Raw genomic sequence first — 12,521 nt, 5'->3', positions numbered from 1 at the left:
GCACTACTGACCAAGCCATTAAAAGTCCAGTGAGTGGTACAGCTCAGGGATAAGGTAGGCTCCCTACCTGCCATGGCTCTCTACCTGTATGGCTTCTGCCAGGTCCCTGTGACCCCTCACCACAGGGAGGCTCTGTCCCTTGCCCCTACCCCAGTGCTTACTCCACATATCCCATTAGCCAGGAACTGCAACCAGTAGGAGCCACTGTGGAGGTGCCTGTGGACTCCAGGGCAGTGTGCGGAGAGTGTGTCCTTGTCCACCTATGTACCTAGGGGCCACAGGGACCTGCTTCCTGGGATCGATGGTGCCACTGAGACCCTGCCCCCCTAATCTCTTGCACCAGCCCAACAACCTCTCCCATACACACTCCCTCCTAGAGCTGACACTTCTTTCTTCTCTCCTGCCCTAGTCCTGAGCCCCTTCCTGGACCCCTAATCCCTAGCCACACCCTGAAGTGCTCACCCCCGTGCACTCCAACTCTTCACCTCTGCCCAGAACCCCCTTCTGCACCCTGAATCCTTCATCTTTGGTTCCACCCCAGAGCCCACGTTCCCAGCCAGAACCTTCACTCCCGCCTCCAACCGAAGCTGCCCCCCCACACGGCAGTGTGCTCGGTCAGGGCAAGGCGCGAACAGCCATCGCTTGTTCACACGGACGTGTTCTACACATCCAGATTGTGACAGGCCCATAGAGCCAGTCCCGGGAGCTACCGCAGTGGGTGGGGGCAGAGCAGCACTGAGTCCCCCTGGCCCCAGCCAGAGCGCAAGCAGCAGGCGCTATAGCGGCGACCTCTATAGCGACCGGGCACGTTATTGTGAGTGACTGTGTCAGCCAAGTAGCCACGCGTGGCTAGCGCGTTGGACCCCAGGGCTAGGGGCCAGCGGGTCTGGCGGGGGCCCCCAAAGGCCCTTCTGCGCGCTGAACCCCCCCCCGGCTGATGGAGCGAAGGGCAGGCCGGAAACCCAGCACCGAGTTCCGGCTCCTTCCTGAGCCCCCCCCCCTCCTCGCCGCAATGCTTGCACGTGCGCAGCGCTGACTGCCCCTCCCCCAGGGCGCCAACGGCCGCACAACGGCCTTCGCTGCGGCCGACGCGCATGCGCGGCCGCACTTCAGCGCTTTGCGAAGGGGCCCGGCGCGGCCTGAGGAAGAGAGGGGGGGCTCTTCCTACTCGCCCCGCCCTCGAGCATGGGCGGGTCCCGCACGGTGAGCGCGGCCGGGCTCCGCCCCGCGGGGGGAGGGGCCGGACACGCCCGCGCGCAGAATGGGGCCTCAGCTGGAAGGGTCGGGCTGGGGGCCAGGCTCCCCTGCAGCAGGGGCCAGAAGCCCCGCGGCGCCCTCGTGGTTTGGAGGGCTCGGGGCAGCTGCCCGTGTCCCTTAAGAAAGGGATCGAAAACAAGACCCCGAATCTCTGACTGCCCCGTATAGATCTATGGGACCCCGCGGCTTGAGTCCTGTGTTCCCAGGTGGGCGCCTCACCTCAAAAAGGATGTTTTGGCCTTGGAAAGGGTTCAGAAAAGGGCAATAAAAGGATGAGGGGTTTGGAACGGTCCCGTATGAGGAGAGGTTAAAGCGACTGGGACTTTTCAGTTTAGAAAAGAGGAGACTGAGGGGGGATAGGGTACCGGTCTATAAAATCGCGAGTGGTGTGGAGAGGGCGAATAAAGAAAAGTTATTTATTAGTTCTCATACTAGAAGAACTAGAGGACACCAAATGAAGTTAATGGGGAGCAGGTTTAAAACTAATAAAAGAAAGTTCTTCACACAGCGTGTAGTCAACCTGTGGAACTCCTTGCCAGAGGAGGCTGTGAAGGCTAGGACTATAACAGAGTTTAAAGAGAAGCTAGATAGTTTCATGGAGGTTAGGTCCATAAAAGGCTATTAGCCAGGGGATAGAAATGGTGTCCCTGGCCTCTGTCAGAGGCTGGAGAGGGATGGCAGGAGACAAATCGCTTGATCATTGCCTTCGGACCACCCTCTGTGGGGCATCTGGTGCTGGCCACTGTTGGCAGACAGGATACTGGGCTAGATGGACCTTTGGTCTGACCCAGTACGGCCATTCTTATGTTCTTATGTTCTCTTTTGCTCTCCCAAGCTGGTGGTCATACCAGTAGAGTCCAGCAGCACTGCTGACCCCTACCAGTAGGGCATCCAATGGGAGAGGCAGGGACAAAAGAGACAGCCATGTTAATATCAGCTATGAATGGTCAATACCGGTGGCTGCTTCTTGCAGGTATGCTGTACCAGCCCACTTTCACCTATAGGTGGTAAAACTACTGCAGTGGTTCCTAACTTTTTTATACCGCGGACCAGCAAACTCATACAGAAACTGTTGGTGGACCGGCACTGAAATATTTGTATATTCATTATGGTGATTAATTTATTTACCTATTTTCATATTAATTATGGCATTTTTAGCCCATGATATATCAGGCAAATAAAAGGAGGAGGGACACAATGGTTAACAAGAATTTGAAAAACTGTTGCATGCACACATTTAAACAAAATACTTGCTGATACTTGTTAAAGAATATTCCTCACCACAGTCCCGGCTCTAGCTGCAGCACACCCGGCTGCTCACCACCCTGCTGCTGCGTGAGTAAGGCTACATCTACACTGCACCCCTTTTGTGCAAAAGAGTATGCAAATTACATGTGGATTTGCATATTGCTGTACTTCGTTTGCATAATTAATTAGGGGCTGTTTTTGCACAAGAGGCTTTTGTGCAAGGGCTGCTCTTCATTTTTTTCAGGAGGAACGGCTCTTGCGCAAGAGGGGGTTTTTGCACAAAAAGGAACCATCACAGCTCCTTTTTGCACAAAAGCCTCTTGTGCAAAATTGGCCCCTAATTAATTATGCAAATGAAGTGTGGCAATATACTAATCTGTGCTTCGTTTGCATAGGCTTTTGCACAAGAGAGGTGCAGTGTAGAATAGCCTAAGTGGGTGGGAAGGGAATTCCCTGCGGAACCCGAGCAGGCGGGGCTAAATAAAAGCTGGGAGGCATGGCCTGGCAATGTACCATGGCCAGGGAGAGAAGGGTTTGCAGACCGGCGGTTTGGAATCGCTGTACTACTGTGATTAGGGTTGGTTAAAGGAGAAAATTAAAAGAAACAGTCACAAAACTAAAGTGTTTGCAAGCCATGTGGAAACTTTTTAAAAACATTATTATAGAGGATCAAATTTTGTGTATACCTCAAATTAAAAAAAAAGGAGGAGCTGAAAAAAATGCCACGATGGCCAAACAGCAGTAAAAGATGTGGTTTGAGACAAACAGCCATTCTTTAAAAATTGGAAATCAAATCCTACTGAGAAATCAAAAAAGGATTATTAACAGCATAATTAGGCAGGCTGGAAAATAATTTGAATATCAATTAGGAGAAGACACAAAACTAACAATATATATAATATATATTTGAGAGAGTCTGTCTGTCTGTTCAAGAACTCCTAAACAGAAAGAGCATGGGTGGTTGGTAATGTAGGCAAGGGAAGGCACAGCCTTCCCAAAATCGCCTACATGCCCTAGCCACCCAAGTAGGCTGGGGCTGTGGTGCAACAGCCCAGCTTCCCTGGCTGCTGGAGAATCCAGCTGGGATTGGGGCTGGAGCCACAGTAAGGTAGCCCTGTCCTCCTGGTGGCCAGGAAGGATTGGGCTGGGGTGGGTCTTGGGCTGCCCATGAGAAAGAGGTAGGGCCAGCAACTTTAGTATACAGCTTCCTCTAACATAAATTAAAGCAAGGTAAGGGTTTGGATGTACCTGGATAAGGATTGCTTCTCCTAAAACCAGAAAAGAGACAGAATCTCCAAGCAAGTGAAAGGAGCTGGCTGGAAGCGTGCCCTGTCCTCCCCAGCTGAGACTGCCCCAGCCCCGAGCCTTCTACCCGTCAGACACCTTTTAGGGAGGGTGGGGGTGTTGAATGATCCCCCCACCCTGATTCATACCGGAACATTGTTGGTTGTTCCCCTTCACTAACGAGCGAGGGGAAAGTGCACAGTTTGGCTAGGAAGCGCAGGGGACAGATGAACCTGGACCTTCCCCAGCTGGGAGACATGCACCCCTGCTCTGGCTGTGCCCGCTAGGGATGTTAACGTGTACATGGTTAACTAATGAGCCTGGGTTCATTAGTTAACCCTCACAGTTACACACACCCCCTTACCCCGCGCTGCTGCCTCTGTATCACATAGGTAGCAGTGGAGGAGGGGGAGGATCCTGCTTTTCTGTCCCTTGCACTGCTTCCTCTGATACAGCAGCGACAGGGGAGGAGGGTAGCAGGCAGGATCCGGTGCTCACAGGGAGCTGGCTTAAAAGCTGGCTCCCTCTGAGCACTGGCTCCTGCCTGCCAACCACGTGTAACAATAATGTTTTGCAGTGGCCCTAGAACAACAGCAGCAAAAATATATCATAAAATGATGTTTTTGCTACTTGTGTTAGGTATCCTGGCAGGCTGTTGGTCATTACTGAGCATTCAATACAGAAAGGTCATATGGTTTGTTTTATTGTTTATTTATGTGGAAAAGTTTGTTAGGATCAATGTTTACCAGGGACAATGAATCTCAGATCTAACAATCTAAGAAGTCATATATATATATATATATAAAAGGAGAGAGAGGGGAAGAGGAAGATGACTTCAAAGTAATGCGGGACTAGTTTCTAAATCATATTACCAAACAAGGAAAAACTCAAAATCATATTCCAGATCAACAAATGCTACAGATTTGCAGTAAAGATCCAATTAAAATAGAGGTTTTAATTTTATGACGATACAGAAATGTTTCATTTGATTATCATAGTAAACTACCCAGTGTCTTCTACAGTAAAACTAATGCACAAAGTCTCAGTATTATTCTATTCACCAGAAAAAGATCTCTGTTATGGGTGTTTTGCTTTACTTAATGTGAATGTTGGCAAGTTGGCTAATGAGCTCATCTCCTGTTTTTTATAGGAAGGGCTGTGATTGGCATTGAAAATGAGATGAGCCAGTCATGAAAGACACTAAGAACATAGTTTATTTACATCCATAATAAGCCATACATAAGTCCCATATATGACACTACAGGATGACGAGATGGACTGGGAGTCCAATAACAACTCTTTTGACACAGGTGAGGAGCATTCAGATGACTCCAATCATTCCTTTAAGTGGGTGGGTCGGAAATCTAGTCTTCGGCTACAGATAAACATAGACTATTCTCAACCATTCAGTCCTTGTTATAGCCCTGCTGGTCCTTCAGGTAGGCAAGAACTCCCCGTGGAATTGCAATGTGAGGACGAGGAAACCTATGAGATCTACTATTAGAAGAGAGGCAAGACTACAGCTGGTATCTTTGTCACTTCCAACACCAACTTTGACCTGCAATGTGAAGATGAGGATCTGGAATTCTGCTCATCTGAGGAACCTGAGCAAGGGTTAAGTGAGGATGATAAAAATATCATTGATGCCTTTGGCGAGGAGGACCTAAAGCCCATTTCTGGAGAAGCTTTGCTTTATAGGTGCAAGAAGTGTTGTGCCACTTTCCAGGATCTGGGTGAATAGCAAAAATACAAACAGATACACCTGACAGAGCATTCGTACCGATGCCCCAACTGTAGCAAAGAGTTCTTCCGTGCTGCGAACTTGCGAATTCACAAGCTGATTCATTCCAGTGACAGACCACACAAGTGTCCGGAGTGCGACAAGGGTTTCATCCACACAGCTGATGTCTGGAGGCACCTACGCAATGTCCACAAGATTGAGCGCTCCATGGTAGCTTTGGGAAATGGCATGGTTAGGAACCCATGGTCAACAGTGCACCAAAACAAGCATGGCCATAGGGACACTGACCAGGAGTGTTCAAAAAATCAAAACCCTGGGGAAGAAGAATCTAAACGTTACATCAGTCCAATGTATGGCAAAGGTTTATGTAAACCTAATTCTACTGTTGAAACACAAAGTGATCCATCGACAGGACAGACCATATCAATGTCAAGAATATGGTATGACCTTTGTCCAGCTACTGAGGTTAAAAAGGCATCAACAGACTCATTCTGGAGAGCACCCCTTCTATTGTGAAGAGTGCAGAGGAACCTTCACACGGCTGACATCACTTCAGTGCCATCAGCGGATCTATACTGGAGAAAATCCCTACTCTTGTGTTTACTGCATTCATTCCTTCACAGAGTCAGGCACTCTAAGGAGGCACACACAGAAAGTGGACAAAGCTTAGTGCTTAGGGCTCTATGACTGTGTTGACCATTCTTTGTTACTAAAACAAGAACTGTTCAGTTGTGCAGCTAGAGAAACTGCTTCATTCCCACCCCAAAACCCGGCCCACAGCTCTCATCCTGGAGAAGGACCAGTATAAATCTGTTATGGAGACATTGCCTTATAAGGAACTTCATGATCATTTTCTGTAGTCAGTGCTGAAGTAGTCAGCCTGGCACCTTCCCCTGGAATTATAAGAGGAAAAAGTTCCATTTCTATTCATTAATGAGATCAAAAAACACATGGAAGTGAAGCTCCTTGAAGGTACTGAGCATTGTCATAACTTGCTGGACTTTTCTGAGGGTATATTAAGCTGAGTTTTTCTCTAGGACCGATGGGTTAAATGGAGCCCTTCTGTAACCCCGGACTCTGAACTAATTGTGATTGCTGTCCTGCATTGGCTTTGGAGAGCTGTCTTTGTTGCCTTTGCAAGAACTGCATAGTCCATTTAGTCAGAGCTGACTCATCCATACCTTATCTCTCTGACTTCTGTCCTGTTTTTTATAATACATTCATTTGGAAGGGAAGTATCGTGTTGGCTATAAAAATCCAAGACACTAATAATTTGACAATTAATTAAACAGCTGCATCCAATACATGCTCACTTTTGTCCATGAATATGTCAGTGCCTTATGTGCTTGTATGTGACAAGGATTATGTATGTCTATTGGTGGGTGGCGAGAAACTTGTATGAGTGACTGTGAAGATGTATTTGGTAGAGTGGATTGTCGGTATTGATCTATGCTACTTGCGTCTAAATCAGGGATGGGAACCTATGGCCCAGGGGTTGGATCTGGCTTCCGGCTTGCCTTGATCTGGCCCATGGCAAGGTTTAGGGTTCCTTTCCCTGCACTCACAGTGGGGCAAGCCAGTGCTGGTGCTCCAGTCCCCCAGCAAATTGCTGAGTCTTGCTGTTCCTCCACAAATGCTGGCTTCCTGTTGCAGGGGAAAGCACTAGCACTAAAGCCCCGGCATGGCCGGCTCTGCCTGATGGAGGGGAGGAAGCAGTTCTATACACTACCATTCGGCCTCCTCCCAAGGACCCCTCGTCTAAGTGAAGGAGAGACCGTTCCCAATTTCTGCAGTACAATAAGGAATGTTTGACAATTTAAAATCAGAAGGGTGGCAAAACAAAGTGAAAATCTTGCCTTGCTGCATATTATATTTTAATTTTTTAATTTAAATGTCCTTGTTTCAAGGGCCCTGTGTACACGAGGAAATTCATTATAACAAGTCATTATTTGGAATGCCAGGAACTCTCGTCTGTACCTATGCGTGCTGCACAACGTGCTCATTAGCATTTTAGCTTTTATTTTTAAAATATGTCCCAATAAAACCTAGTTCTCAGTGAAATCTGCTGGAGTCTGCAAATACCTGAAACAATAACTCTAAAGGAGGTCTGAGCTGTATCATTTTCTTAGAGGTGTGTTGACTTTGAAGCCTATTGAACATTAAATTTTTCATGATGGATCATTTTAGCAGGAACATCCAGTTTATATATCCATCTCACAGTCCCAAACTGCCTCCCATGCCAAAAGACCTTGCTATTCCCTACCAATTGTCAACATTACTGGCTCTCTTCAACATATTTTATAGTGCAGTTACGCATTTTCAATATGAAGTTCTGCCGCACATTGATAATGTCAAATTTTGGGGAATCAAGTTAAAAGGGAGAATGTGCTATTTGTAATACTCATTTGCATATTCAGTTTAGTAAAATGCCCATTTTAAACTGACCTGAATTTCCATTCTGCTTCACTGGAGTTCTACAGACTTCAAGACACTTGCCACGGAACTTAGGTCAACCTTTTTACAAAGTTCATGGCTTGGGCTATTCCTATACAACACTTTGCATCTGCAAAACAGCCATCCCAACCGTTTTACAAGCCTCGGTCGCACTAGATTGTATAAGGTCCTGTGCTCAGATCAATTTTACCTGCTTCAATCTACAGTGATTTATCTTGACTGTGGATGGAATGTCAGTCATTTGTTTCTCAAAGTCATTTTAATTTCATCCCACAGAGTAGTTACTGGCATTAGAAAACTGGCTAGTACCACAGGTCCTAGGAACATTGCTGGGCATTGTGGAATATAGACTCTGAGAGTCCCAAAATCACTAGTAAAACCATGACTGTAAGGCTGGAGGAGAAAAAAAGCAGTTAGCCTGAAAAAATAAAGCAGAGACCAGAGTAAATTGACATATTTCAGTTTTGATAAGTCCCATTGAGAAAGCACAAATACACATACAGCCACAATTTCTTCCCCATTTCAGGGCTCAGATGTTGAATTTAACCCTTCTCATATTGCTTCAAGTAGTATACCAGAATTGGAAATACGTTTATAGGTTTTGGACAAGTCCTCCATAGAGCCCTGTATTAATTAAGGAAGCTACTGTTTCCTTCCATGGCTTTTAGTCATTGATCTACTGACTGTTTTGGACCAAGAGCTAGAGGGACTGGTCAATTTGGACAAAACAAAAATAACATCTGTGGTGGTCACCAGCTTCATTTTCAAGGAAGTCATGCTGCCAATTAATTATATTTGCCCTCTCTCTTCCCATTTTAGCTATGTATTATTGTAACTGGCCATGTAAACAGCTTGGAGTGACTTAGTGTGCCACATGTCGTTCAGGGTTTGCAAATAATTTCAGAACCTTCTCTACTCAGCCCAATTAACATCAGACACTCTGTGGATCAGATGACTATAACCACATGTTCTGAATTCCTCTACGTCAGATTATGCAGCTCAAGCTGGAGAGTTCCTGTGCCCCTGATTCTTTGAACTGCATTTTCTTTGAATGTCTCTGAACATACTCTTCCCAAGAGTCATCGTATTCTCGTTTAACTGGCACTTGCACATGCCCAAGCATCTCACTTCTGAGTCAACCCACCAGACTGGTTTCTTTTTAGTAACCCATTTATTATATTTATTAAAGATTTCATTTCACTAACCTTTTAATTTTCCCATGAAATAATCATGTTGTTTTGAGCACTTTCAACAATATTACGTTCTCACCAACACAATATCCATTTTACCAAGTGCCATACCACATACATGTATATCCTAATCCTTGTAAACAAGAACTGTAGTCTACAGCTATTTTAATAGCACTAAAACCATGTCATTTAGTTTATAGTCTAAATGCTTGACAAAGTCAGAATAAATATCTATTTGCCTGTTATTTTGATTGCAACTGTTCCTTTGTGTGTCACCATAGCACTTCAAATCCCAAAGCGAGAATACTAAATTGTCCTGTATGGGAGTCCATTCCTGTTCAAGTTGTTGGCAGAATTCCCTTTCATCTTGAGGGAAGCAGGAAAAGGTTCTTAATCTTAAGAGTCACTTCATAAATTGGACCATTTTTGGTGGAAGAGTCTGTCCTGTTCAAGAGCTTTGTTGGTTAAAGGGGAAAAGGTGCAAAGCTTTATCAAAAAGGTCAGTGCATTTTGTAGAGGACTTTTTAAAAATTCAGCCCAGCTGGAGAGAACTTGAGCTAATTTTATTTGTCTCTGAAATGTTAGCTGTTTTTTATACTCCTTAAAAAATGATTGGTATTGGTAGCATTGCAGAGATCTTTAAGCTTGTGTTTCACATAGTTTCTCTGTCTCTCCTGTTGGTTAATACTGGCACACTGGGAGAGAGGTTACTTCAGAATGTTACCATGAACAAGTATAATTAGATAGCTGTGTAATTTGTTCTGGAGAGTTTTGTTTTATAGGTGTTGTGAATTATATATGATGCATCTTATTTTGTTGGAAAGGGAAATCAGTGTGAGAATACAACATACGTTTTTCTTAACCATCAACCCCAAACTTCATAATGAAATTGAGCAGGTTTCCTGTAGAATATCACTTGATGATGATTGGCATTTATATGATACTCATTTTCAGAGTTTAACAATCCTAAGCTGTACTTTATTTCATATTGACATCTTTTTCTTAATTTTTAAAAATAAAATGAACTCACCTATAATTGGGAGTCTGTCTACAGACTATGTGCAAAAATCATTGCTCTACCAGCCTGAAACGAGACGGGCCTTTCCAAAATACAGTCGTAGCTAGGCTTGGACATATACAATGAGACTATTACAGCTAGTATTGTTCAGTGCATCCCACGTAGCAATATTCTCCATGGCACGATGTGTCAGCTATATTAGTGCTTACCATGCTACAAACATTGATTGGACTTGTGCATCTTGGGAAAATCTGGACGCTTATATCATATTGCCTCAGCTGATGATGCCAAGTCCATAGGATTAAGGGTGTTTTTCATATGTATTTTATAAGATGCTTTGCAGAGACCTGGAAAGTGGGAGGACTGGATAAAACCTGGCTATAGCGAGGGAATTAATTGGACCCATCTGCACGATTGAATCACAATGTTAAAACCCAGTTACAACCTAACAGTTGTGTTGCATCCCCCCAAATCCACAGTTCAATAACATCCAACAACCCTCCCGAGTTCATACCAGGCTCCTTTCCAGCAAGTACTTCCCTCTGCCTCCGCTCCTCCATCACCCTAACTCTCCGAAGCCTTTGCATTGCTTCTGAGCGGTGCGGAAGATATGTTTCTGTATTGTAGTTTAAATGAATTATTGCTCGGCATTCTATATTAATATGCCTTGTAAGGAATCTACTTGTTAAAAAACAAAATCCTGAGTCTTTTGTCTGTATTGTTACGTAGTCACTGATGAATATTTAAAAATAAATTACCAAAATAACTGAAACTGGCATGATCATATTGTGTTATTTTGACAAAATAGGCAATATTTTAAAATATTGTGTGCAGATTTTTTAAATCAGAATACCTCCAAAATTAACTAATGTGTACCACAGGACACGAGAGAGCCAGATCTTGGTTCTTTGAAGCCACTCATGTATCTCTGTGACTGGTGACAGAATATTTATTTCCAGTCTATCTGCTTGAGACATAACAGTTTTAATAGCTCAGACATTGGGCAGTTCACGGGACCACAAAACAATATCCCCGACATTATTTCCCTTTCTGCCCACATGGTGTCATATAGCAGCCAGCTTGCAGTCATCAGAAATGGCAACCTTTGCAAGTGGAAAAAATAAAACTAGACTCCCCCGCCCCATCCAGTTCTTGGCAAACATAATCCCATTACAATCCAAGCACATTTATTATTATTATCTCTATTATTTACAGATATTTACATGCCTCAAATGTCACAGTGTGATCAAGTAGTTGTTTCTATGTGGCGTCTTGGAGTTTCAGCACGAATGGCAGAGTTAGTGAGCCAGAAACCAAGTGGCACATGAAACATCCTGTCAAGGACAGAAGTCAGCAGCTCTCCTCTATGGCCGCAGTAACAGGAAACCTAGGGCTGGCCCACTGGAGAGAGAAGGCCAGAGACCCTGTCCCTCCTCATAACTGGAAGCAAAGGAGTCGTCCTTTCCTGGTGAGACATGAATAGAAGGGAAGGTGAGGCCTGTCCTAGTCATTCCCTCTCAGAAAGGGGAATTTTTCCCTTCCTTGCGCCATTGACTGGTGACCTTTTTGTAATTATTTGGGACCTTTCATCAGGAGCTGTGCTTCTCAGGCAACATTTTAAATGCCTTATCAGTCTGGGCCTGAAAAGGTGTCACAACTTTGCTGTTTGGCTCCCAATGGAATCTTAGCCAGATTGTCTGATGGGGGAGACGGGCCTGTCTCACCAGTGGGGGTGAATGGAGACTGTTTGGTGCACTCCTTTCCTAGCCCCTCAGACTGATATTGCAGCCCAGCCCGAAGGAGCTGGAGCCTTGTGTGCAGGAGAGGACTGAAAAGGTTAGGAAGAAATGGGGAATCATGCATCTCCAATACAGTTTTGTCCCTGGCTGCTGATGGGAAGGAAGTAGCACTTGGATGATTGAGGACCTCCTATTACCTTGGAGAACCCCTTTCTCTCTCTGGAAGATATCAGTGGCACAGAGAAGCTGCAGACATTACTTAGCTTCCCTGGATCCAAAAGGTGGTCAGGCACAGCAGGGAAAAGAAATGAAGGAAAAACACTTCTCCAAACCAGTCTGGCTAGCGCAACATTTATGCAATGATCTGAAATGTATGAGGGGGAAGGGAGGAGAGGTGGCCTACAGCTGATTAGAGCTGCAAAAAGCAAGGGGAAGGCCACGCGTGAGGTCTAGAGGCAACACCCTAGAGAAAAGTCCAGCCTCACGAAGCACCCAGTTACTGGGAAGGTTGTTGTGTATGGACCCCATTGAGGGCTCCATCTATTGTATCAGCCTCTGATGAGTAGGTACCTAATAAATCTGCCCCTCTC

General features: G+C 45.3%; 1 protein-coding gene across 1 annotated transcript in view; it reads left to right on the top strand.

Moving 5' to 3' along the window:
* LOC102452649 (uncharacterized) overlaps positions 1 to 10,950 on the top strand; it is a 36,629-nt gene extending 25,679 nt beyond the window's left edge. The window contains exon 4 of the transcript XR_012906042.1: positions 4,940 to 10,950. The gene's annotated coding sequence lies outside the window, so the exon portion shown is untranslated. The remainder of the gene's footprint in view (positions 1 to 4,939) is intronic.
* The last annotated feature ends 1,571 nt before the right edge of the window (positions 10,951 to 12,521 follow it).

Source organism: Pelodiscus sinensis, chromosome 9, assembly GCF_049634645.1.
Source record: "Pelodiscus sinensis isolate JC-2024 chromosome 9, ASM4963464v1, whole genome shotgun sequence".
Lineage (NCBI taxonomy): Eukaryota > Metazoa > Chordata > Testudines > Trionychidae > Pelodiscus > Pelodiscus sinensis.
This window is presented reverse-complemented; position numbering and strand designations above follow the sequence as displayed.